Consider the following 25,977-nt stretch of genomic DNA (forward strand, 5'->3'; position numbering starts at 1 on the left):
TATATATACATGCATACATGTATGTGGATAGAAGGATATAGAACAAATTATAACGCTCGACTGATAGGGGAAGGTCACTCCTACTTTGGATTTCTGCCCAGAATTTCCGAATACCACAGATTTCTTACATGCTACTACAGTCTATTAGATTTTATAGTGTGAAACGAATTTGTGATTTTCTCTGATAAATCACATATTTATGTCTCCTTATATTATATCAAAGGGAAATATTTTTATAAAAATTTCTAAACTAGTTTTGTACAGAGCAGAGTTATCTCTTAAATGTAATATTCAAGCCGTTGGGTGTGGAGTGGTTGAGAAAAGTTCAAGTCCGGGTCATAAAACAGTGCCATAAATTTAGGTATTAACACGGACAGTACAAGGAGTGCTTTGTTCGCCATCTGGTAACCACTTATTGACGAAGAGTGTAAGAGTATCTCGAATTTAAGTTTGTAAACATTTGAAATTGTCACGAATAAGTAAACAGCTTTGAAAAAATTACTGACGTTTTCTTAATACCAATCAGTCTTCATGAGGAATTTATGAGGTTCACATCGTGTATCTCCGTATAAAATTAATATATTTTTTAAAATATTTGTTAGTGCCTTGTTGTGAAAAATTGTTTTATCAGAGATGTGTATAAATACATGAAAATTTTCGTCATTTTCAAAAGATTAATTTACCAAAATGACATGAAGCGGTGAACACAAAAGGGAGGCTTCATAGCGTATCACGCGCGATTATTCTTCATATATTTGATCGAGATACATATACGTATGTATATATGGTATATATGGTATAGAGCCAACCACATCATGACGCTAGCAATTCAAATGATACCATCTTTCTTGAGCGGTGACAAGAGAGGGTCTTTCTTCAATTTCGTACGGTACTTTTGCATATGACGAATCGATACCTCTATTATACCATTCAATCTTTCTGACCGGGATAGCAGTTATTTGCATCCTCTTTGTATCTTTTTTTTTTTTTTTTCATAACTCTAGTTTATTTATTCATGTGGGTGTATGGAAAATATATTTTAATAGAAATAAAATATGGTAACTGATCAGAAGGATGAAATAAATACGTAAAAAAGTCAGGCATAAATCGAAATATACCTTAGATAGAGATAAAAATAAGCGGTAAAACGGAATTTGTTGTTTACTTAAAGTGTATTCTAAGAAAATAAAATCAATAAAAGAAAGGTAGTAGAAAAGAGAAGTACTATAGGTAGATAACTGGATTAAACATGTCTTGACCGGCACTGAGCGTCGAATTCGTCTGTTTATTTCAACACGCCGAGTGTGTAGAGGGGAAGGGGGGAACAAAGAAGACACGAAATTAAGTACGCATGCTAAAGAGGCGTTGTGCTGTGTTTATTATTTGTGAAGACCTGTTGCTATTCGGATACGAACAATTATAGCATTATTTATGAAGTGGTAAATTTTACAAGATTAACTATTGTAAGTATAGCTTATTTAAGATTTATTATCATTAGCAGTACTAATGAGTTCTTGTAATCTAAGTATTAATAAGTGACAGGATCGTAATAGGTTAGTTTTTACAGTGAATGATTGATAGAATTATCAATACAAAGAATTCAGTCATGTTTTAAATTTATTCTGTTAAATATTTACGGTGTGCATTGACAATAAATTTGAATATTTAAAAAATAAAAACCTTTACTCTACTTTCAGTTAGAAATTATATTCAATTAAAAAATTAAAAAAAAATTTGGAGATGCCGGGGATCGAACCCGGGGCCTTTCACATGCAAAGCGAACGCTCTACCACTGAGCTACATCCCCAATTGATGAAATGTTGAGTCTTTAGAGACAGTACAAAAGCTACGTGAAAAAACTTTTATTGATTTTTTAGTGGCATAAAACTTTTATTAAAATATAAAATTAATTTGTGCCAAACTCAACACTAAATTTATCTGAAAATGATTTTTCTAATCATGTAATTTTTCATTTTCAGAAAGCACCATACATTGGATTCTTACTCACACCTACACCAAGATATCTGGTGTTAGAAAACTTAATAATCTTATCAAATGAAAGTATAGTATTTGTAGTTGAACAAAATCAACATATGATACGAGCAAAGTAATTTATACTGATAAATAAATTCTATGCCGAGAGTCGAATTGTGAACAGCTGTAGACTATGACAGATACAAAAGCACATATTAGTTGAAGTATAAAACTTCACTGAAAAAGATTGGAAGAAATAATCGAATTCGATTTGTTACTAAATTAATTTGCATGTGCTTTTACGATAAAGCTCTCAGGAAGTAGATCGAACCTGAGCTTTTTCTATAAACGGTCCTATGGTGCAATGGGAGCACACTGGACTCTGAATCCAGCGATCCGAGTTCAAATCTCGGTGGGACCTATAATTGTTTTTTGATAGGTTTTTTTCATCCACCACTCAACCATTTTCATATTTTACATTAGCTATCATTAGTGTTTGATATTATGAAGGTTTATCCAACGGCTTAAGATAAAAATTATCTTTTTTATTGTCAAATATGATCGTTTTATCAATATGTACCAAAGAAAAAACTGGAACTAAATCCTTCTGAAGAATAATAACACCTATGTTTTAATCAATAGAATAATTGAAACAAATGCATGTATAATAGTTAGACGTATTCAATAGAGTGAAATAGTCAAATCCGAAATAAGTGAATTCATCCATTAAGGTAACCAAGGTAAGTTTACGGATGATATTTCTTCCTAATAACGAAATTCAGGAATATCAACGAAGAAATAGAAGTGACTATGAAAAGAAAATCTATAATGTTAGCGTTTAAAACCTATATTCTGATTTCAAAAAGATTGTTTAGAGAAAAAATAGAATATAAACTATTTTTAACATGGTTTAAGTTCAAAATTTTTATCTTTTGGTTGTAAAACATCAATTTTTTTTTGGATTTTGATCTCTAGGAAAAAAAATATCTGACAGCGGTGGGATTCGAACCCACGCCCTTTCGGACTGGTGCCTAAAACCAGCGCCTTAGACCGCTCGGCCACGCTGCCGCCAAGAACTCGACTCGAAGTAGACACTGAAAAACAAGGGGATTTGAGCGGCCTCTATTTTCAATGAAAAGTCTCTATCCAGTTCATAGACTGTAATTATCCTCAGAAAATGACTATAAATAAAGATCTAATAATTGCTGTCAGTCTTTTATCTCTCAGAAAGTAGTACAAGACGCTATCAAGAGATGGCGCAATAAATCACACATCACAGTATCTATTGGCTGTGAATAGATACACGAACTGCAGTATTGTATTGTCTATTTGAAAGATTAGACATATCAGTATGACTAATGTTAATGGTTACATCAATTATTCGTGCCTTTCTTTAAATGCATTACTATTACATTCTTTATTTTTAGCGTGACGTTGACGCAATAATTATGTTTATTTCAATGACTTGACATTGCACATCAACTGTTACTTATTTACTTTAATCGTTTATTGCATTGGTAGTTATCATTGTAAACTCTCAATCACAAATATTATTTATTGTCCTACAAATGATAAAGATAACAAAGAAAATGTGCAATATAAGTATATACAATCTAATAGAAATAAAAAGTAATGATAAATTTATTCTTATACAATTATTATTTTTTCCATATCTCGTATACGATTCATTAAAAAATATGGTTACCCATAAAATTTAAAGTATCTTTTTTATTTCTCCCTCCACAAAAGTACAAAATAAAAGTGAGTGTACGGTATCGATGCCCGGCGACAGAGGTAATTGCTTTCTTTCTATACGACCTCGTCTTAACTTTAAGAAAAGAACATCGAGGGACTTATGTATATACATACACATTTTTTTCCTTTCTGTATTCAACATTCCCGATTACTTTCTCGCGCGATAGGATCGCGTTATAAAAATTCATACTAGCGTACAATATATACACTCGAGAAAGAAGACAAAACGCGAGGGGAAAAAAATAAAGAAGAAAAAGAAGAATGTACAGTAGCATGAAGATACTTCTCTTGCATTTCGTCTTCTCTTATCGTGTCCCACGAGAATGTACATAAAAACTCATGCTATAGACGTACGCTTTTTCAGCTGGTATACGACAATCAATAAATTTGCGTGAAATACCCCGTGGTTAACTCGAATTTACTTATCAGAGATTTTAGTTACCAATTGGTTAAATTAAAAATTTTATACTTTTACTAAATCTGTTTTTTAGTCAAAAAAGGTCCATTATACATAATATCGAATGTATGGATTTAATAACTTGTGCGCTCACAATTGACTTAATCTTATCAAGTATATAAAATTCGAGAATGTTTAGCCGAATCACGCCACCACTTTGGGCTTAATTCGCGTGGCTGTCACCGTGAGTGATAAATGTGACTAACGATGAAGATGATCCTGATGACTTGCAACTACTGAATTACGTCCGCATGTTGCGGATCATAGTGGATAGAAGCCGAGTATATTGGATGATACATGAATAAAAAATGGTGAAAGTCGTGCTTATACATTAACTTGAATTCACAACACTATGTGATAAATAAAAAAAAAGTAACATGAAAGAGACGGAATAAGAATCTGAGCCTATCTAAACCCAAACTAAGCTAGACAATTAATAAATGACAGCTAGTAAAATGCACGAAATATTGGGTGTAATTACAATCTGCATAGGCGAAAATTTAATACAATGTGTCAGCCATTAGTGAAATCCTCTGATCTCAATAAGTATCAGGCATCAATCATCCTAGGGACTTTGGTCCATTGCCCATAATGGTCTGCAGCAACAATAATCGTCTCTCAGCCCACTCGCACGCAATAATCATGACATTTAATGACAATTGATGTGGCCCCGGAAATGCGAGCATCACAACTACCTCTCTCCCCATATGGAAACCCACGTTTCGCGTCACCTACGATAGAATTTTGTATGCTGCGTGAATGCGAGCATTCACCAGTAGACGTACTTACCACGTAGTGTGCTGAAAATACCATATCAACTATTGTCTATTGTATTAACCATAGCGTGAATATAACAACCGTCCATTATACATACGTGATTTATTAATATTTTGGCACACTTACAAATATATATAATATATTAAACGGCATTATCGATTTTCTGGTGCTCGAAGCTCTTGTAGATAACGATGCTTCGCATAACCATGAATTGCTATCTGAAATATCGTATAATCTCAATAACTTTTCCCTTAAAGTACACGAACAATGGGCTTGCTAAATTCTCACTAATTGCTCTTTCTCTACTAGCTTAAACTATATCTCTGAATAACCAGAAAATTTGGGGATCGCGAACGCCGAAAATCTCGGAAAATCCGGATTTCCTACAAGAATGAATGGCCAAGGATACGAACTACGAATAGAGGAATATATATGTTTATGCAAAAAAAAAAATAAAGAAAAAGTTATAACAATGCAGGGTGGATGCACTTTAGCTGTTCGTTGGTCGAATGTATTGACAAAGCATATTTTGGAATCCGCGATAAAAAATATTGAACGATGTACACGAATGCTATAAAATATATACACTAAAATTGCTCCAAGTTATCCAGTAGCACCTTTCTCGTTTGCATACACAAGACCCGTCGATGGAGTGCCTGAAATCGATGCATGCGAACTGCGAAATATAGTAAATACATATGTATTTATATACCTGCATCAAAACAAATATCAAATCCCGGCCGATCGGGAGGAGCATAGAGCAGTATGAATATTGGACACGATAAAAGCCCAATAAGCGTCGGCATATGATACAGACAGAATTCATATATATATCGTGTTTCGAAAGTCCCAAGTAATTGGAAGTAATTCAGCAATACCAATTTATACGGAAATTCAAAACCAAAAATTTGCCCTCGAGTGTGTATTATCTTTCAACCTCAGCATAGCTGGCAACCAACACTGCCATCAACATTTTCACTCAATATTCGACTCTAATTTATATCTATACCATCCTCCAAGCTAACCGTGTTTTCCTATAATTTTATTTTCGCCCAGATCCCGCTGATCGTATGACTCGATTTTTCGACAATTTGAAAGGGTTCACGTACTCGACATCAAATTACCTTGTCCCGGTTATTTCCCTCAATATTCTATCTACCTACCACCAACTACTCGCCCCCGCTATCAGCCTATTTTTCGACGCATAAAAAACACATTCGAGTTCTGACTAATGACCCGCGATTGCGGACAATAAATCAAACCGGATGTGCTCACTTTTTAAGCTAAAAGTCATTGCACCAAAATCTCATTAAAGTTCAATGCATCAAAGTGTTTTTCATTTTTTTTGTTCACCTCTTTCCTCTTTTTGACGGACAACCAAAAATGAATGTTAACCCAAAAATACGAATGCATATAAAACAATTATGATGACCCCAGTCAGTTTTATTGATTGAACTTTAGATATGTATGTATAACTTGCAGCAAAGTGAAATAGAACGAGGAGTAAAAGACAAACCAGACTACTTGTACTGCTGTCGTTTGGAAGCTTTCCGAGAGGGTTGACATCTAGGAATTCCCCGGAGAATGGAAGCATGACGTGATGCTAAAGGAATGAGGAATAAAGCGAGGGAGAAAAGTTATTTTATCGTATGTATGTGTATGTATCAAGAGATTGGCTGTGTTGCATTAGATAATTCTCAGCTTGACGTTGATAGTCAGGATGATGATTTAACGGTAGCTGGTAGCTAACTTTGTAAAAACCTGTGCCGTACGACTCGTTCATCAAGCTTGCACTCAACATCAGCGATAAATGCATTTGTGCCTCAGAGAAATATCCCGGTAGAAACTAAATCGGAGGCTTTATGATCCCCGTGACGAAAAAGGGTGAATACCACCCGAGATGTATGCTCATGGGTGATGTGATCGTGATACCGAGGAGGTCGATTGCTGATACGATGGTTCTGCGTGATGTGATGGAGAAAGAGGTTCAATGCATCAGTTAAAAGAGAGTTATGCAGTTTAAACCTAAGTGGATTATAAACGCGATACGATCCTACAATTTTGTTATTCCACTGCAGTAGAGTCAACGTGATATTCTGCAGCTCTATGCACTTTCTTTTTTTTTAAATCCAATCTTTTTGTTGCCGGATTTTTTTCGTTATTAAATTTTTATTGTACATGCGTCATATATCAGCTGAAACCGTTATCGTTCGAAAGCCTTACTAATGCTCGATTGAATTTAACCCTCGAGTAGTGTATGCAATTTTTGTTTCTGTGCAAAAAAAAAATTGCATGCATGCATTTTTTTTTTTTTTTTTTTAGTTAAGAACTGAATTCGAATGAATAGGAAAAGTAATTATAGTGGAAATATGTCGAGTACCACTTTTGATACAATGTCAAGTTTTTTTGCTTTAATTTATAAGCAGGATTGTCTCAAATTAATACATATTTTTATGCGAGTATACAGTGTGCAAAAAAATGAAATAAATGTTTTTGTTAATAACAAAAAGCATCGAAAAAGCAATCTTCTGTTTGACGTTTCTTTAATACAAAAGAATTGGTCAAAAAAACAATGGTATAAAAGGAAAAAAACATTTTAAATGAATGAACGAGCATAGTACAATTGCACAGCGGGTTTGCCTTTTTCATTCTCTAGTCGTCATATAGTTAGGAAAATTAAATCTCGGAAACCTCTATAAAATATATATATCCTGACGAATTTACCCAACAATTCTGCGGCTTCGTGAAAGCTAAAAAACATTAACGAGGGAGCCAAAGAACGGAGAGTGACCAGCCAATGGACGGCTTTTAGTTGGCTTCCAAATAATAATCACAAAAAACGTGCCCACTCGTATTCGTATGATTGTTTAGATCAGACAATAGCTGCAAACTTTGAGGATTCCTTCGATTTATTTTCCGAAAAAATAACGAAAAAAATAAACTCTGTTCGGCTATAGTCGTGAAAAAAACTGCGATAATCATTAAAATTAAAGAATTATTGCTTAGATTAAAAATAATCGTCTGAATTTTAAGATAAATTTAATTAAAATTGACCAAATTCAAAGTTTTTCAAAATATAAGAAATTTTTAAAACTCATTATTCGCCATTAAATGCTACTTTTCAATAAATTCAGCAAAATAAAACATATTGTAAAAAAAATACTTTATAATTACAATATAAGACTGGCTGCAATAAATAAATTCGTAAAAAAAATTGATTTGAAAGGAAAACACGCGAATTATAACAATCCGGAAGAGGAAAATTGGGTAAATAAGTGAATCCTTGAAACAAAGTGGATGAAAAGTAATAATCATAGTGGAAGAAAATAGCGGCATATTATTGTAGCTGTATGAGTTCTCTTGATACGTGCTCGAGTATCACAAAAGGGTGACTAAAGTCGGAGCCCCCTGTAGTGTGTGTGACTTATGCACCCGCCTTCTAATGAAGATCTATGGCTCTCTGTGGTGCCACTAATTCCCTGCAATCGAAGCTGAGCTTTCAATGGTATATTTTCCTCGTTGATATCGCAAACAACGTGATATCTCAGTGATGTTTTTATCTTTTTTCCATCTTTGCCCACGTAATAATACGCACGTATAAACACACTTTCCACGCACACACCAATCTTTTATGAGTTCATTGTGAGCCTCGGGGCATTATTTAACCAATAACGAAGTTCGAGTTATGGGTTATGCAACGACTAGATTTCACGCACTGTGTACGTGTATATCTGTAGATATATTGTGTACGTATTTATACATATATTGAGTATGTATGTTAACGTATATTGATGACGACAACGACAACGATTCTCTGTGGGAAAAAGACTCATAGTATGAGACGAGCTCGTACATGATTCATGTATTAGAACGGGAAAACGCGAATTAAATCGTCGTACTATTTACTTATAAAATTTATCTTTTTTATCAGTACTTAAAGTTTGTGCAATACAGATTTATCGCTGGTAATGTTGGTACTCACAAGCAAGTTAAAGCACTAATAAAAATTCAAATTTCAGTTACTTACTTACAAATTAAATTCATTAATGATAATTGCGGGTCATAAAAAAGGATATAAATTACAATTAACGTTAAAAATTTTATAAATATCACTTAATACAAATAAGTATTGCGAGGCTGGAGTTTTTTGTAATAATTATAAGTGGTCTGAAAAGAAAAAAAACTATTTTCATGATTCAACAGAAATTTTTTGAAACCATTAGCAGAATAATTAAGCAAATTTTTCATAAAGCGATATTTTATTTTTAGAGTACTGACAAAAAATAAATTAAATTTGCAATTATAAGTAAAATATAAAGAGCGATTACTACCAGACGAGTCCTAATTTTCCGTTTGGGTGAATCTTGATACAACCACCTGGACCTACCCACTATTTCTTCTTTAATTTGAGCTTTTACTCCCACTTTGAGTAGTATCCTTCCGAATCCTTTGAGAATAACAATTAGCTGTTTTAATCCTTACAAAAGTTTAAAGTTAAGATGAGTGAGTGGATGCCCATGGGGCTTTAGGTGAATGTTACAAGCCTATCCTATTATGTTTTAGCACTCGAAAATGTTTCTCTCGTAAACATTCTTTCAAAGCTTATACTCATTTCAGCTATCAGGGTATAACGGCACGCAACCGGGGCTGAAGGAACAAACACAAAACAAGTAAACTCGAAGGAGGAAGAGTATACCATGACTATAAAGTAATAGCGAATGTGTATTTAGTAGACGCGGGAGATAAAGAGTGAAAGGGACGGGAGGAAAAGTATGACAAGGAGTAAATCCAAGAGAGAGAGAGAGAAAGAAATTACTAGTACTACAGGACGAGGAGATGAAATGCCTCTTCCTTGGGTGCGCAATTAACAGTGTAATTACTGGGAAAACATTATTCGGTTCTAAAGAGCCATCCACTCTTTACTGCACAGTCTTGACTCTTTCAGATATAAAACAGTCTTGCATATTTCATTCTTACAATCCTGTGTACCCTTCTAAGATAAAAAGCCTTCTAAGACAAACAAATAATCCACGCACAGTCGCAGCTGGAAAGTTTTGCTGTTAAACAAAAAAAAAACAAAGATAAAAAAAAACACTAATAAATAATCAAAGGGGTGAAAATCCGTCGCGTGGCTAATTGAATTTATTCGTCATTAATGTTTGGTAAAGATTTAATTAGATGACTCGGAGATCGTGGTGAAAAACACCGAAAAAAATTCTCACACGTGTTAAAGCATAACCGGATAAACGTTTAGATAAGCATAAGCCTTGATGAGTATCACGCGAATAAAATGAAGACGTAAAACATTTGATTTAACGATTGGCAACGCACCATGCAAATTACTGTTCTTAGGTTATTTATGGCCGCTAAGCCAATAACCGGATGTGGAGAAGAAGGTGGATAATGATAAAGACCTCCTGTTGTGTCGGAACGTGGCTACCGAATAAGCTCTATTCTACAAGTATTTATATTCCCTGAACTTCAATCGTCCCAATTGCCGACCGTTTATCCGATATTCTTATCGCAATCGATTACGATATGATCGTTTGAATATTATGCTCCTCAAGAGCATGCAAGTGCGATAAGCTAACAGCACTAATGCTAGTATTTCATGTCCAATAGGATTTATTGAGTCTTGTAACTATTTTCGGAGATATGCTGAGAGAAAGTCGTGGGGTACAGTTGATTTAGGGTGACGGCCAAATGGGGTGCTTGAGAAAAACTCTTTTTTTTTTAACACGTTTTTATTGGCTTATCCCGTATCTACGTAAAAGAATCTTTAAATGTCATTTTTTCCGACTTTAAGGCTTCTGATTAATTTGATAATTTGCACACTTATCAAGGACCATAGACAATGCAACAATTTTATTTTAGTGTTCTTGCCAAGATCATCAGAATTATAAAAATTTGCACGGAAAGATTAACAAAAAAATTCATTTTATTGTAAATAAATGTGGGGTACTTTTAAAGATATTTTTATAATAATTTTACTATTACAGTTGTCCACCACTAAAATATTTACAACATTTGATATCAAACTTTTTTTTAAAATAAAATTAATTTTTTATTAATCATTTTATTCTTTTATTAAAAATCATTTAGAATTGTCAATTTTTTAGTTTTTGTTGATATTAGAACAGTCGTACTCATAAAAAATTGCTTAGATAGATGACTTTTTCAAGTTCTTGTCAATTCTATAATTAACTACCTCAAAAAAAATATTATTTTATAAAAAAATATTATTCTCGATTGTATACAGACTAAAGTTGCTACACTGATAGAAGGATTTGTTTATAGTTAAAAATATTTGTTAATATTTAACAAATCATTTATTAGAGACCACTTTTTAGTCCTTAACAAATATTTCTTAATATTTAAAAAGATTTATTAATATTTAATAAATGAATATCAGATTTATTAAATACAAACAAATCATTTTAAATACTAAGAAATATTTATTTAATACTAAAAAGTAGTCTCTAATAAATGATTTATTAACTATTAACAAATATTTTTTAATACAAATAAATCCTTCTATCAGTGTAAAAATAAACTTTATTTAAAATTTTTAATTTTATCATGTTGCTCCCACAAGGTTAGTCCTATTTTTGCTTCATGAAAATCCTATTGCGCATCCTGTTGCAGCACCTATTTTTTTCCGTATATAAAACAATGTTGGAACTTGATAACCATACTAGTGTCATTCAAACCTTTGAAGGTAATTCATTGAAAAGCCATAAGTCGCACCAGACGGCCTTTACCTGGAAACCCAGTTCCAGTGTTTGCTGAAAACACCAAATTGTATAGGGAAAGAAGGTGCAAAAAAGCAACCCCTTTGTCGGACTCTGTTACATCCCGAGTATCAACTTGCGGGAATCCGAGTATTATTAAGTTGGCGATTGGTTCCAACCAAACGCATCCGAATAATCATATCGACCCTCTCCATTCGGGATAGGAATCTTTCTCACCCTTTTGAAACATTTAACTTGTGTACATTATACAATTGATAAGTACTACTGCACTTTGTAACCCATTGTACTCGAACTCAAAACCAATCCCGATTTGTCCGATGTCCAATGGATGTTACAGCTATAAATGTATTATATATTTATTTGTTATATGCGATATGTTGTATGTTATATGTTATGTGTATGGATCCCTTGTACCCTTTAAATTTTCATTCGCAGAATCCGTTTCCGTCGCGTGCTGGTTGTAAAATCAGTACATCCGGGTGTCAAAGTGGTGTCACCCGATCGTCCCGACATAAAGTTTTAAATTCGATCAATGGGTGACGCCAACCGTAAAACACTTTTAGGGTTGAAATTTAAAAGCCTACGTAACGGGTGTCTAGCAAGAGTAGTCGTCGGTGACTAAATCGTTGCTACAACCGTGAACGAGGACGATTCGAAAAATTATACAAGTCGACTGTAAACTGTGACAGTCTGAAGTGAGCAAAAATTTAGCTTTTAATATCTTATAATGATAAAAAAAATATTGATAAATAACAATCAGCAGTTACTTTTTTACTACCGACAATTCCGAATTGTGAATAAAAAAATTTTAGCTTAATAATTTTTCATCACAATACAAATAGTTTGGGTAATTTTTAAGTAAATTTAAAAAACAATATCGATTTGACAGGATCAATCACCAATTATGTAATGAATAAATGTGACAAAACAAATTTATAGAACCAACAAATTATTCGAAACTTTTTCTAAAACTTGTCATAAAAAATTGACTATCACCAAAAAATATATAAAACAATGAAAAGACAAAAATTCACGCCAAAACCTTTTTGATGAAACTAAATTTAACTAAAAAATTTATTTTGTCACCTAAATACATTAAAGACAAAATTTTCCATCTTCTATTGATTATATAAACAGATAACAATAATGACAATAATAATTTTACAAAAAATAATTTGGAGATGCCGGGGATCGAACCCGGGGCCTTTCACATGCAAAGCGAACGCTCTACCACTGAGCTACATCCCCAATGTTCCTTCAATGATCAGAACCACGCCTCATTGATTTACCGAGTAAATCAATGGCCCACTTTCGTTACAAGTAACAGTCTCATCAATGAGTCGAGGTCGGTAAATCGGTAACTTGCCTTCCATGGAAAGCAGAAAATCACATGTGGATACATTTAGAATACTAAATTTTTTTGTCATCTGATACATTTTCCATTATTTTTTCATGGTACATTCAATCACATAAGTGCATATTGCACTCGGCTCGGAGTAGACTGTAAATTGAGCGCAAAACCACTGTTGATTGATTTAAAATCAGATCACCGTTAGTCCGTTTCGGGACGTACCCTATATAGCATATTGGGATTTGGGGTGCATCATCTACTGCTATCTACTTCTCTTAATATATCTATCTACTGCTTTATCTTTCTCGTATTGATATCGGTGTATGTATAACTCTTGTGCATTAAAACACCGGTTTTGTGTGTTAGTTGTTGATAGTAGTTATATACAGTTGTTACTGATGGCGAGCGATATCATTCGAACGCGGTTACACTACTCTCGTATTTACGTTTTGTGAATTTAAACACACAAGGCTTGAAATGAATTACACGAGTGAGGATTTCCCCCGTTGCTGGGCAACCTCAAATCCAATATACCGGTGATTTACGTTCCAATAAAACCTTTTTGATTCGTTGTTACACATCCTAATTTTTTATGCCTTGTTTCAACTCTGTAAATTTCAATTATCATATGTTTCGATACTTTGATATGCTGTTTAAATATTTTTGCAGCTGCTTTGCTTGGAAATAAATCGATTTTTTCTCAATATTCCAACTTTATGTTTTTTTATATTTTTTTTTGAGATAATATAAACTTTTTATTTTGTATTGTTTATGTAATGATAACATCTATAGAAATAAAAAGAAATATCATTATAATTTTCACGCTTATAGAAAAGAATATCAATAACAAATTTTTAGCTGATTTTTGTAACTCCACATTCACTTCAAAAATTTTTTAATATTTTTCTCATATTTATAAGGTATTTTAGTTATAGTTGAAACACTTAAAAAAAAAAAAACATACATCGTCCAAAAGTTAGATTTTAAAAATGTATTTTTTATTTAAATTTTTCTCACGGAGTTAAGTTGCGGTTGCTAATAATGAAATTAATTTACTTTAAATTGACTTCTAAAAATAATTATTTAAATTGATAATGTATATGTATAGATTTTTATAAAATATAAGTATGTCACTCAATAAATTAATATGACAGTTTATAAACAGAGAGTGACAACACAAACCAGTTTTTACACTTGATTACACAAAACGAACGAGTGTCGTTTTAATTTCACAAGACTTTAGAATTTTCTTAATCGAGGACTCGTTCATGCCTAGATTCTCGTTTCTCTAGTATATCCATGGAAAGTGGAGCAATCACGTGTAGTGTGTAAACGCATGTTACTGATCATCCTCATCAAGAAAACGGGTAAAAAATTATTACATGTGTTACCGCGTCACTTGAAGATTCATTTTAAAAACAGGGAGAACGGTTATTTATACCATTAATCATCATTCCACTCGACTCATATTAATAGTGCAATTAAAATCGTACTTTTTACATCAATTATCAATCACAGCAATCAATCACACTTTTTCTGTTAAATAACGTAATAAATATTTTACAAAACCCCAACTATCAATAAAACCATCCATCACTTTTGACTAAAAATTCAAAAAGAAGAACATAAAAGTCATAATAACACAATTGTACTTTCGAAACCAATAGTCCCCTTTTAAATTACACGATTCAATGCATTGGTTTAACAACCCTTGAAAAAAATACCTCACCCTCCAACCAACCCCTTCTTTATTGAATTGTTCAAAAATTAAATAAATAATTTTTTTTTTAATTATCCTTTCCCCTCCATCATTAAAAGGGAATCCTATTATTCAAACTAACTTTAAAACCGCGATTTTCAATCTTTACCTCCATTTAAATCTTGCGCTAATAAAAAAATTAATTTGATTCAAGGGCAAAAGTTTTAAACCAAAAAAATTATATTGAAGAATTAGATAATTTTAAATCAAAAAAAAATTTACTTAAGTCGAGAATAATTTCTCAGTTTAAGAATTTTTCAACTTAATTAATTAAAAATTATCTAATTTTTCAAAATAATTTTCTTAGATGAAGATTTTTACTCTTGAATCAAATTAATCTTTCATCAATTTAGAGATTTCAAATTTTTATTCTATCATAACTAATTAATAGAAAATTTTACCCTATCTTTAATCAAGTAAAATTTACTTAAATCAAAAAAAATGTTTCTGATCAAAAATTCTTCCACATAAATGAAGTCATTCAAAATAATGTTTTTGTTCAAGAATTTCTCTCTTGAATTAATTAATTTTTTTTTTTAAATTAGATTTATTAGCCAAAACACAAGTATTTTATGTACTCAAGATCAACATCTAGACATGGAGGCAAATTGAGATTAGCCGGATCGATCACACGTGCTGAACCAATTCCGCTGGTCAGCTGCTCATCAATAGCGTAATGGTACCTTTCGGCCTGAAACCACGTACTGGACATCCTCAACCACCTAGCCCTCCTCAGGCTAGTGCTACCTACATGCATATACATAAAGACATATAGACATATATAGGATATATATATATATATATATATATATATATATATATATATATATATATATATATGTACCTAATACATATGTATTGAATAGTGCTCCTCTAATAGGCATATAATCGTTATGCACATAGCGAACACCTAACCCACCAGTATGTTGTATAGCAGTAGCCTATAGTACACCACTGCTGTATGGTGTATGGACATTGTACACCCACCAACAGCCGATAGACAACTACCTGAGCACACAGTCCGTACACTGACTCCTGTTGCGTGTATATACACAATATCTTCAATGCCCATCATGCGTATCCTACAATACTATCTTCTGTGTTTCGAGTCCATACTATGTTTGACATGCGACACGATTACATATGCAGCGCTCATCCTCTCCCTATGTAAGCCTATATACGATATTATGTTCAAGCGTTCCACATTACCGAGTGTAAGCGTTACTCCTCATTATGCCGAGGTTGCAAATTATTTTGTGATTCAGAAAAGAAATTAATTAAGTGACACATGCTTTACGGTGTAAAAAATCTGGAGTGAATTTTACTCTTATCACTCGAAGTACAGCAGTGAAGAAATATAACATTTTGCGTATGGAGTAAATTTGGAGTTTTTTTTTAGGCGGAGTAAATAAAGATTTTAATAAGGTGTATTAGACGTGAATTTTTGTAAGATTTTTCGTAAAATCGAAGAATTAATAAAAAGAAAGAAAGAAGCTAAAAAATTGGGAGAAGAAAGTGCAGAGGCGGAACAGAGAACAGGGTGAGGAATGCTGAGGGGTTAAGAGAAGAAAAGATTGGCAATATGGAAGGAGGAAAGTGAATACCAAAGGATAAATTAAGTGTTAACAAATAATATTTCTAAATGTTTATACTAGTTAAAAATGTTTGAAATAATTAATAACTATTACCTATTTAAAATTTCACATCTAATATCTAATATTTATATCTTAAAAAAAAAAAAAAAAGAAGAAAAAAAACTTGTATAAAACTGTAAAGTTATGCAAATAAAACACCACAATAACAATAAAAATTTTAATACGAATTTTTATTGAGCTAAAACAAATCTTATATGCAAAATTATTAATAAATACTTTAATCAATTTATCTAAAGTTTAGGTTTGTAAGTATTAATTATATTTTTCCGATAAAAAGTAAAATTAAATAAATGATTAACATTGCTACGGATAATTTAAAAAAATTAATTATTTTAATGTTACTCAAATTGTCTTTTGTTCAGCAATTTTTAAGATTTCTTAATATATAAATTATTATTAAAGAGAATTCTATCAAAAATGCGACTTGTAAAAATTAAAATAAAATATTGATGCAATTTTAAATAACTGTAAAAAATTTTTTGTTATATTAAATTAAGAAAAAAGGTTTTATTGAATTTTTGAGTCTCTAAGTACGCATTTTGTAATTTTCAGACAAATAAAAATGATTTCTTTATTTTTATTTAAAAAAATAAAGAAAAACAGTATAAATAAAACCCTTCTCCAGAGTGAATTCACTCTGGAGAAATTAAATCAATTAATCAATAATCATTAATTCCGCAAATTTTTAATGGATTATTTATAAATAAGGAATGAAGTAAAAACTCTTGTTTCTTTTTTCTGACTAAAAGACTTGAGCCGTTTCTCAAACTTCAAGACTGAGAAAACTCTTTCATTTTCTTTCCTTGGTTAGGTCTGGTCTACGGTCTGTATCGTCTCGAGTCCTCGCAGAAGAACTCATTGAAGGATCAAAGTCAGCCAAGATTACAATGTAATGGATAATGGAACCGACTTGCACTTTTAGACGCTAAATGGGCGTAAGTTCTTTGAAGATTTTTCTTATTCTTCAAAAGAGATTAAGACGAGGGGATAATGGTAGGTAAATCGTAATGCGAATTGTATTATTACTAACCGATTTCTGTGGGTATATTTGTACGTATGTATAGATGGGTAATATATAATACATGCATGCAGATTTAATTGGGAGTATCAGAATACACAGGATATAATGTTGAGGCCTTGGTAATTTGCATAACATGTCATGTCATTACAACGGAAATTCGCAGAGGGATGTATACAAAGGAGAAATTGATGAATTGCTAATTAATTTGATGATGATCAGGATAATTATTATTATCATTATAATGACTATTATTATTACTGTCATTATAATTATAGTGATTTTCTTATTGACAAAAATGTGTTGAAGAGATTTATTTGTGGTAAGAACTTTTTAATTATAGAACGGAATGGAGTAGTTCGTAGTAAAGCCGAGAGAGGGCGGCACAAAGCAGCCAGACTTTATGTGCACTTAGATATTCATATGATATGAAGGACGAGAAAATTTTTTCCATAAATCTGTAAGCATTAAGGCAATACCGAGTGTTATGGAAATATGAGAGTAAATAAAATCAATGCAAGGACATTATTATTTGATTGGTGGATATCAGATGCTGAAAAGTCTAAAGAAAGTGCCCTAAGCTTCAAATCATTCGACCGAATTATGTACGCTGAGAATAAATATTTTATATTTGCATTTCTCTGAGTTTATTCGTCCCTTCGCTGTGTAACATATCCATATATTCCAAAAGACCATTTTCCAAGATGGATGCCGCCACTTTGAAAGTTTTAGTGCCCAGTAAATTTAAACTGGTCGGTGCGAGCTAAGGGTGTGAGAAAAATAAGAGAATTACGATACTTGTTGCTTGGAAAGTTTAAAAGGGGTTATATGTCAAGATGTTATGAAACTTGAATTTTCAAAAAGTGAACTGGAAATAATAACTCCTCAATTGCCGAAAATTTTTATTTTCTCAACGGAAAAATAATTATTTTCAATATTAGAAGCTTTAAAAAAAAAAAAATTAGGAAGTAAACTTATTGAAACTTTAAAATTTTGCCGATTTTTAAAGCTTGATACACTTTTTACTTGTTGAGATTTCAAATAAAAGATATCGGAGCTTTTTTATAGGTAATTAATTTTGCTACAAGATGATGCATTGTAAAATTTGAAAAAAAAAATTTTCTGGTAGTTTTTGTTGATAAAAACTAACAATAAAATTTTTTACATGCTATTTATATAGGAAAACAGAAACTCGTAAAGCTTTTTGTAGAATTGAGATCCTAAGCTACACTTTTGAGAGGATTTTTCGTATGCTTAAAAGAAATATTCTAGATGATAGAAAAAACAATTTTGAACCACTCTAAAAAGTCCTTGATACTTTGAAAAAAGTTTGAAACTTTTGAAAATTCACAGAAAGCTCATATGTCAATTGCAATAAAATGTGTTTTTGTTTTATCCTAAAAACAATTAAACGATATGAAACAGTGGGGTTATGGTATGTAATCGTTAATAACGTGGCGATAAAATGTGTATTGATAGTCAAAAAGCCCATCGATCACAGTCGAAAACAGCGCAATCAACGTCGAGTGATCTTCATTTGGAGGGCGTCAAACGTGCGATATAAATTCAAGCGCATACAATTTCGTCGGACGCAAAAGAGACAATGGATCGGATCGAAACAGAGTTGAGTTGGATTTTATATCTGCACGTCGATCTGCAAAATGAGTTAGATCAAGCGAGATAGGGATACAGAAATGAAAATGGAAATGGGTGGTAGATAGAATCCTGGGTACAGAGTTACTGTGGAAGGGTTTCGTTACAGCGGGTGTGATTGTCGCCCCATCAAAGTGGACAGTTTACAGATGGATTGAATGCCAGAGTGTCGTCGTCCTACCACCAGCACACATCCAAAACTCAGTACGCCACAGCCAGATACTGACCCTTTTCATCTACTGCTGCTAGTTCCCTCTTCCTCACCCTCACCCTCAAGCAATCTACTCTAACGCTGTTCCAGGACACCATTCGCTCATCCTGCTGCTATTACTCAGGTGTAATTGCGTTCAGAGGCGTATTCAAGTCCAATAGTATGAAAAAAGTTTTGTGATTAAAGAAGTGAGTTAAGTTAATAAAATATTTATTACAACTGGAATTTTTCATTAAAAACATGAATTTAAAAAAAATTCTTTCAATAAAAAAATTTAGGCGTAAATTATGAATTTTTTTGTGAGCTATTATGTTTCCAAGCTACGAACATTTTTTTATTACTCGATAGGAACAAACTTTTAGTTTATTTCGATGATTTTTTTGTTTCTACTACACTAAATAAATTTTAAAAAAATGCAAAATTATTCTTAATTGAATGATCTATTTGATAATCAAAATTTTATGTTAATTAAATGAACTAACTATTGTAAAACATAAAAATTAGTTGCAGACAAGAGGCGAAAAAAATTTTCTATTCTAAAGCACTCTCTAATACTTTGAATCATAAATCGTGCAAAAAATATAAATTACTGTAAATGAAAAAAAAATTGAAGCTAGTAAAAATTGGCAATTTTTTATGTTGAATATTACAGAATTAAAAATCGTAACAGAGACCAGAAATGTTACGATAAATTTCCATTTGACGAAGTTGAAAAAAAAACTTCGGAAAACTGAAATTAAAATGTAAAATATTAAAGGTAAAAAGTAAAAAAGAGATAAATCTATATGAATTTAAGTGTCGAAATTGGAAAAACAAAATAATCTGGAAACGATTGGACATTCATTAAAGTTTGAACCATTTGAATCCATCTGGATTCGGTTATTCCGGTGAAAAAATACCTGTTCGCGTATATTGCGTCAGATGAACCATGGGCATGTGTACAGAGCGAGGGAGCGAGAGATTGAATGGATGGATGGACAGATGGATGGATAAGTGCGAGAGGTCGTGCCCGGGTTTTCATTGCGGTGCAATGCGAGTAGATGTATTGAGTGTACAGAGTATTCTACTCTCTGGTATGTACACACACAACACACATGTTGTCCAGGGCGTTACATTGACTGATTGAGTGGCATTGAATTGAATCGAGGGTGGGCTATGCTCGGTGATGGAAACTGGCAAATGCCCGCCGGTTACACTATTGCAGTTCGTGTCAACCAGAAGAATGAGAAAGAGAGAAAGTTGTTACATTTTAACGTTGAGCCCATCGTACACACCACTGCCCACTCGCCGCCAAACCAATATATAAACAACCAGAACGCGGAACGTGGACACACATCAATGTATACCTATTACATGGAAGAAGAGATGAAAAATCAGCGGGTGTCCGTCGATATACAACCTAGCTAACGATAAAGTTTATGATTTTACATGTACTACGAGCTGTATCAAAAATAGTTTTAAATTTTCTTTTTTTAAATGGTCTAACCATTTATATTTAGATTCATGAATCAAAATTTACCATTTTATATTCAAATAGTATGAGAAATAACTTTTTCAAACTTTGGAATTTTATACTTTGTCCTACAATCGATTCATTAGAAAAATTAATACATGCTATTGTACACTGAGAAAAACAAGTACGACTCTTGAGAAAATTTTCTTGTTACAAGAATATATCCTCTTGATAATTTTCAAGAATATATTTTCTTGTCTCAAGAATTGATCGAATTAATCGAATTATTTTTTGTTTAATTCAAAAGAACCTATTCATTTGTTAATCTATCAAAATTAGTGCCAATATTTTATCATCATGATAGATATTGATATTCTTTTGTCAAAAAACCAAAATTTATTTTAAACGATTCTTGAGCCAAGAAATTTTTTTCTGGACAAAAAATTTTTTTTTCTCAGAAAATTAAACATCCTTTAAAAAAAATCTCGTATGATTTTTTTATAAATTTAACAATTAAAAAGTTATTCAAGTTAGTTAAGCTTAAATGTATCAAAAATTTTCAGATAAAAAAAAAAACTTATTTTGGCTGTATAACTAAATATTGAGAAAAAATTTAATGCTCAACCTATGAATTTCAAAGTTTTTTCAAGTTAAATTCTTGAGAGAAGCATCGAAATTTTCTACTCAAACCCAAACTTTCCAAAAAGTCTAATTCTACACAAAAACTTCCTTTTACTGAAAGTGTAAATCCAAAAATTACCGAATAACAAATAGCCACTGAGATTTATAACCCATGTGAGTAACCAACTAAATGTAGCGTCCAAAATTGGACCAAAAATATACCGTGTCAAATAATCCCCATAACCATTGAAATAGAAAGAGGAATAGTAGCTGGACTCAATGCAGTATATATTTGTAATTTGTATACACATATCAGATATATATATACATACATACGAACTCGTCATCGTTATTCCGCACCGAGTTGGGTCGGTATAATCTGCGTTAGTTAGATGATGCCCGACTAGATAGACGCGTGCATCCATAAATTATAGCACAGGAAACCACGTCGTGGCACTTCTCGCTCATCTCCCATATATTTCTGTCCACATATTATAACCTCTAAGCAGAGAGAATACTGTATTGTGGGGTGTGGAGGTAAGCCACGAGAGTACACACTCATTGGATGTATATCGGGCGTGCATGTATCCTGTGGCTGGCGCCCAACGTCAAAGTTTACATACGAATGTCCCGATTTCCACGAGATCTCTCCCTACGGTCAACGCTCACCGCCCTAACTTAAACCGACTTCAATGATACTACTCGGCAGTATGTACCACTGTAACGTCATATGCACACACACACACATGCTCACATATGTGGTCCTAATCACACTACTGTACGCAATATCCGAACAAATAGTGATGGGAAAGAAAGAGAGAGAAAGTTACGTTGGTTGGTACCACTTGCCTGCACTCTAATTACCCGTGCCAATTAAATAGACCCAGAAAGAGAGAGAGAGACGATGAGTTTCACCAGGGATCGCCTCGCCGAGTACGCAATTCCTAGGCAATGCCGTTATCTCGCGTGAATTTTGATTCGGTGGAGAGCGAGACTAAAGAGTCTAAAAAGATAAATACATATATTTGCATACACACAATACAATATTCTGTGTAATATATATGAATGTGGATAATAAAAAAATAATTAACCTCCCTCGCGGATAAAATAATAATGATTAAATTTAAAAGCCCAACAATGTTTTGATCAAGCTATTATTGCTATACCGAGGATATTCTTAATCTGTTTTAATCAGCAATACTTTTCAATTTTAATTTTAGATTGAGCTAAAGTTTTTGTTATCTTAATCAGCGGAATTATAATTATTAATACGTAGCATTTGCGCACTTGGATTATATTATACTCCGGGCTGGCTTATTAGCATTTAAATATTTGTGCTGGATGGTGATCTGATCATAGAAGTCGGGTTGTTTGAAGTTACTTTAGATTAAATATTTTTTATTGAGCTAAAGAATTTTGGTGTAAAAAATTAGCTATTGTTATTTTCAAAATTTCCTCAATTAAAATAATATCCAAGTGCTTAAAAATATGTTTTGAAATTTTATACTTTTTTATTTATTATTTTTTTTTATTAATTTCTTGCTTTTGATCTTCTCTTCGTACTTCTTTCGCAAAAACATCCCACCTAGTCAAAACTATTATTAGTAAAACAACTTCCAGGTTAAGCAACATCCTGGCGCCTGGAAATCGGTCAATAAATGCCTTGACCATGATAGTACGAGGTTATAAATACACCCACTCTTAGAACCGAAATAATTCGGTATATCCGAGAGTTACATGAGGGAGGTAGGACTTGACAAAAATATTTTTATAGAATTTATCAAAACTTGTGGGTAATTTTTTCCTCAAATTAAGTGAAATTGAAATAAAAATAAGTAGACTTTAAAATTAAATTTAAATTATTGTAAAAATGCTTACTGCCAATCTAAGCAATTACTTATCTCATTAATAAGGAGCTGAAAAGAACTTTGATGGGTAATAAACGAAAAAGGATCGACAAGACAAATTGACGTCGTTATCCTATCCCGTGAAAATAAATTAGCAAATAGGCTGTAAGCCTTTACATTTAGGTATATATATATATTCATACGAAAGTCGTATTTTCAAAATATGTGTTCACAGCAGGTAGCGCGCGGTAATTGCGGTCGATTGTACGACAAATATAGTCACTTTGCACGTCGCCATATACGCGAATATAATAGCGAGGAATCGCGAATAAGAGGGTTGCAAGAAAGAGAAATGAGATTTATACATATCCCTCCATATATATGTATATATATGTATATATATATATATATATATATATATATATATATATATATATATATATATTTATTCCAAAAGACTAGAGGCTCCACGAGGACTGGTTTACTACTGTTAGATACTCGCGACGTTCGGGATACCCACTTCCTATGCTAATTGGGGCAATTAGCATACTGAGATGTCATAGGGTTGCGTAAGTTCACAGCAATGAGTCTGTTTTATCATAAATTCGTCGATATTTTAGTGTATGAGCTTCTAAATTCTAAAACCGACCCTATGAGAATACAAAATAAAAATTAATAATATTAATAATTTATCAAAATTAATTTATGAGCCCAATTTTTATAAAATCTAACTTACAACACTAATATTTAATAAAAACTAATTTTTAAAACTTTCTGAGTTAGAATAAAATATTTATTGAGGAAATATAGGAGATATTTTTCTTGAACGCATTTTTAAACGTATTTGAAACTACCTTTTTATTTTTTTTATGCACAATTAATTATTGTAAATAATTTCCAAAAATAAACATCTCTTTTCTTATCCATCTAACACGTCTATGTCAGGCTGTAAAGGGGAGTAGTTCTCAACCGGGAATTGTAATGCGTGAAATCAAAATTCAAAAACACACATTCGCGTATGTCACACCACACAATACTCTTATACTCGGACACGAAATTAACATAAAAGGGAAGAGTCAATATCGTAAACAATCTCCAAGCTTCAGGGTGACTATTGGAAAGACAAATAGAACGGGAAGTTCTGTTGTAGTAGATTTCTGACGATAAATTTGTCGATATAACGATGGGGTAAGCTCGCTGTTTCCATTCTCTTGCAATGTAGAGGAAGAAAAAATAAAGAAGTATCTCGCGTAGAAGAAAAAAAAGAGTCTGAATAGTAACAGTACAGCAAAGGGAATATTTTTAACGGAGGGTTGGACAACGGCCGAGAGCAGTATCAACTTAATATCTCTTGCTGAATGGAGAACGGAGAATGGAAGAAAGTGATGTGACGAGTTAAACTAGTCGTAAATTAGTCGATACCTTTTATTCGACTCTTGTATTAGCTCCAGTGGTTTATTTTTTTTTTATTCTCACTAGTTGTGATTACTCACATTCAACATTTGTTGATCCGGAATTCGGGTGCCTACCCTACGCGATAAATAATCGATACAATGAAGTGGAGGCTATTAGACTGAAAAGCTGTCACCCTAATTTAATTCATCGGAGCAAATTGTGGCTTGTGACGGTATTGTGAGGAGTGGCTGGAAAATCGTTTGTTTCTCGCCCCCTATACTGGTGTAAGTGCAACGGTAGTCTAATTTGCACTACCCCTGTATACAATAATGTACAATGTATAATAGGTATACCTAGCACAGTTTGTACGAACAAATGTGTGTCTTCTTATTTATTTGTTTGTCTCAGGTAGGATTTTAAATCAGCACACTCTTACAAATACCCGGGGAGATTTACATAGAAATTGTGAGAATGCTACACGACGTCGATTGTTGCCGCGCGGTTTCTACTTTTTGTCAGCGATGGTTAATGTTGTTTGGATTGATGGGGTGAGCGGCAAAAAATACCCGTGGAAAGGGGAATGGAAACGCTATTGACAATTTGCGACGGTTGGAACATTACTGTATTTAAATTGAGATATTAAGGTTATTAATTACATTGTAAGTTAAATAGACTTTTGTTGTAAGCTTCTGTTTAGTTATTTGTATACTAGAGGATTTTATTTTTTGTGAATGCATAAATAATTTTGACTGAATTAAGTTAACCAATCATTAATTACGTCTGGTGGTTATTTTAATAAAAAAATGAATTTTTTTTTAATTAATAGAAAAAAATTTACTAATTGAAAATGAATATTATTGATTGAGGTAATGAAAAGCGATTTATAAGTTTTTATGGTAATTATTATTTGAGAATATTTTAAATATAATATTAACAAAAAATGATGATTTTTGTTTTAAACAAAAAAAAATTGTAAATGCTATGTACACGAAAAAAAAGTCCTGTCAAAATTACATAAAAATCTGTTAAATTTACAGTTTTATTGTTAAAACATATAATTGATTGATTGAGTAACGAGAAAACTTGTTAATGAAACTTGATATTTTTCATTTTATCACAAAAATCCCTCAGCTAAGCTTTAACACTCATCGGTACGATAAAATTAAATAAAGAGTTGAAAGATAAATTATTTTTCCATAAAATAATTTGATTTGATTAATTCATTTTGTGTTATAAAAATTCTTTTACTTCATCGTAAGTTATTATTTTTATTATTTATGGGTTATAATTGACAAAGTT

At 32.2% G+C, this 25,977-nt stretch overlaps 1 long non-coding RNA gene and 4 other non-coding genes across 5 annotated transcripts in view; 1 reads left to right on the plus strand and 4 right to left on the minus strand.

Annotated features, from left to right (window-relative positions):
- The window catches only part of LOC123275539, a 134,504-nt gene that overhangs the window by 72,430 nt on the left and 36,097 nt on the right, over nt 1-25,977 (minus strand). The gene's annotated exons all lie outside the window — the stretch shown is intronic.
- On the minus strand, nt 1,736-1,807 carry Trnaa-ugc. Its single transcript has one exon. It is a non-coding gene; the product is annotated as a tRNA-Ala (tRNA).
- On the plus strand, nt 2,325-2,395 carry Trnaq-cug. Its single transcript has one exon. It is a non-coding gene; the product is annotated as a tRNA-Gln (tRNA).
- Trnal-uag lies at nt 2,963-3,042 on the minus strand. The gene has a single exon. It is a non-coding gene; the product is annotated as a tRNA-Leu (tRNA).
- On the minus strand, nt 12,892-12,963 carry Trnaa-ugc. The gene has a single exon. It is a non-coding gene; the product is annotated as a tRNA-Ala (tRNA).

The sequence above is a fragment of the Cotesia glomerata genome, linkage group LG2 (genome assembly GCF_020080835.1).
Source record: "Cotesia glomerata isolate CgM1 linkage group LG2, MPM_Cglom_v2.3, whole genome shotgun sequence".
Classification (NCBI taxonomy): Eukaryota; Metazoa; Arthropoda; class Insecta; order Hymenoptera; family Braconidae; genus Cotesia; species Cotesia glomerata.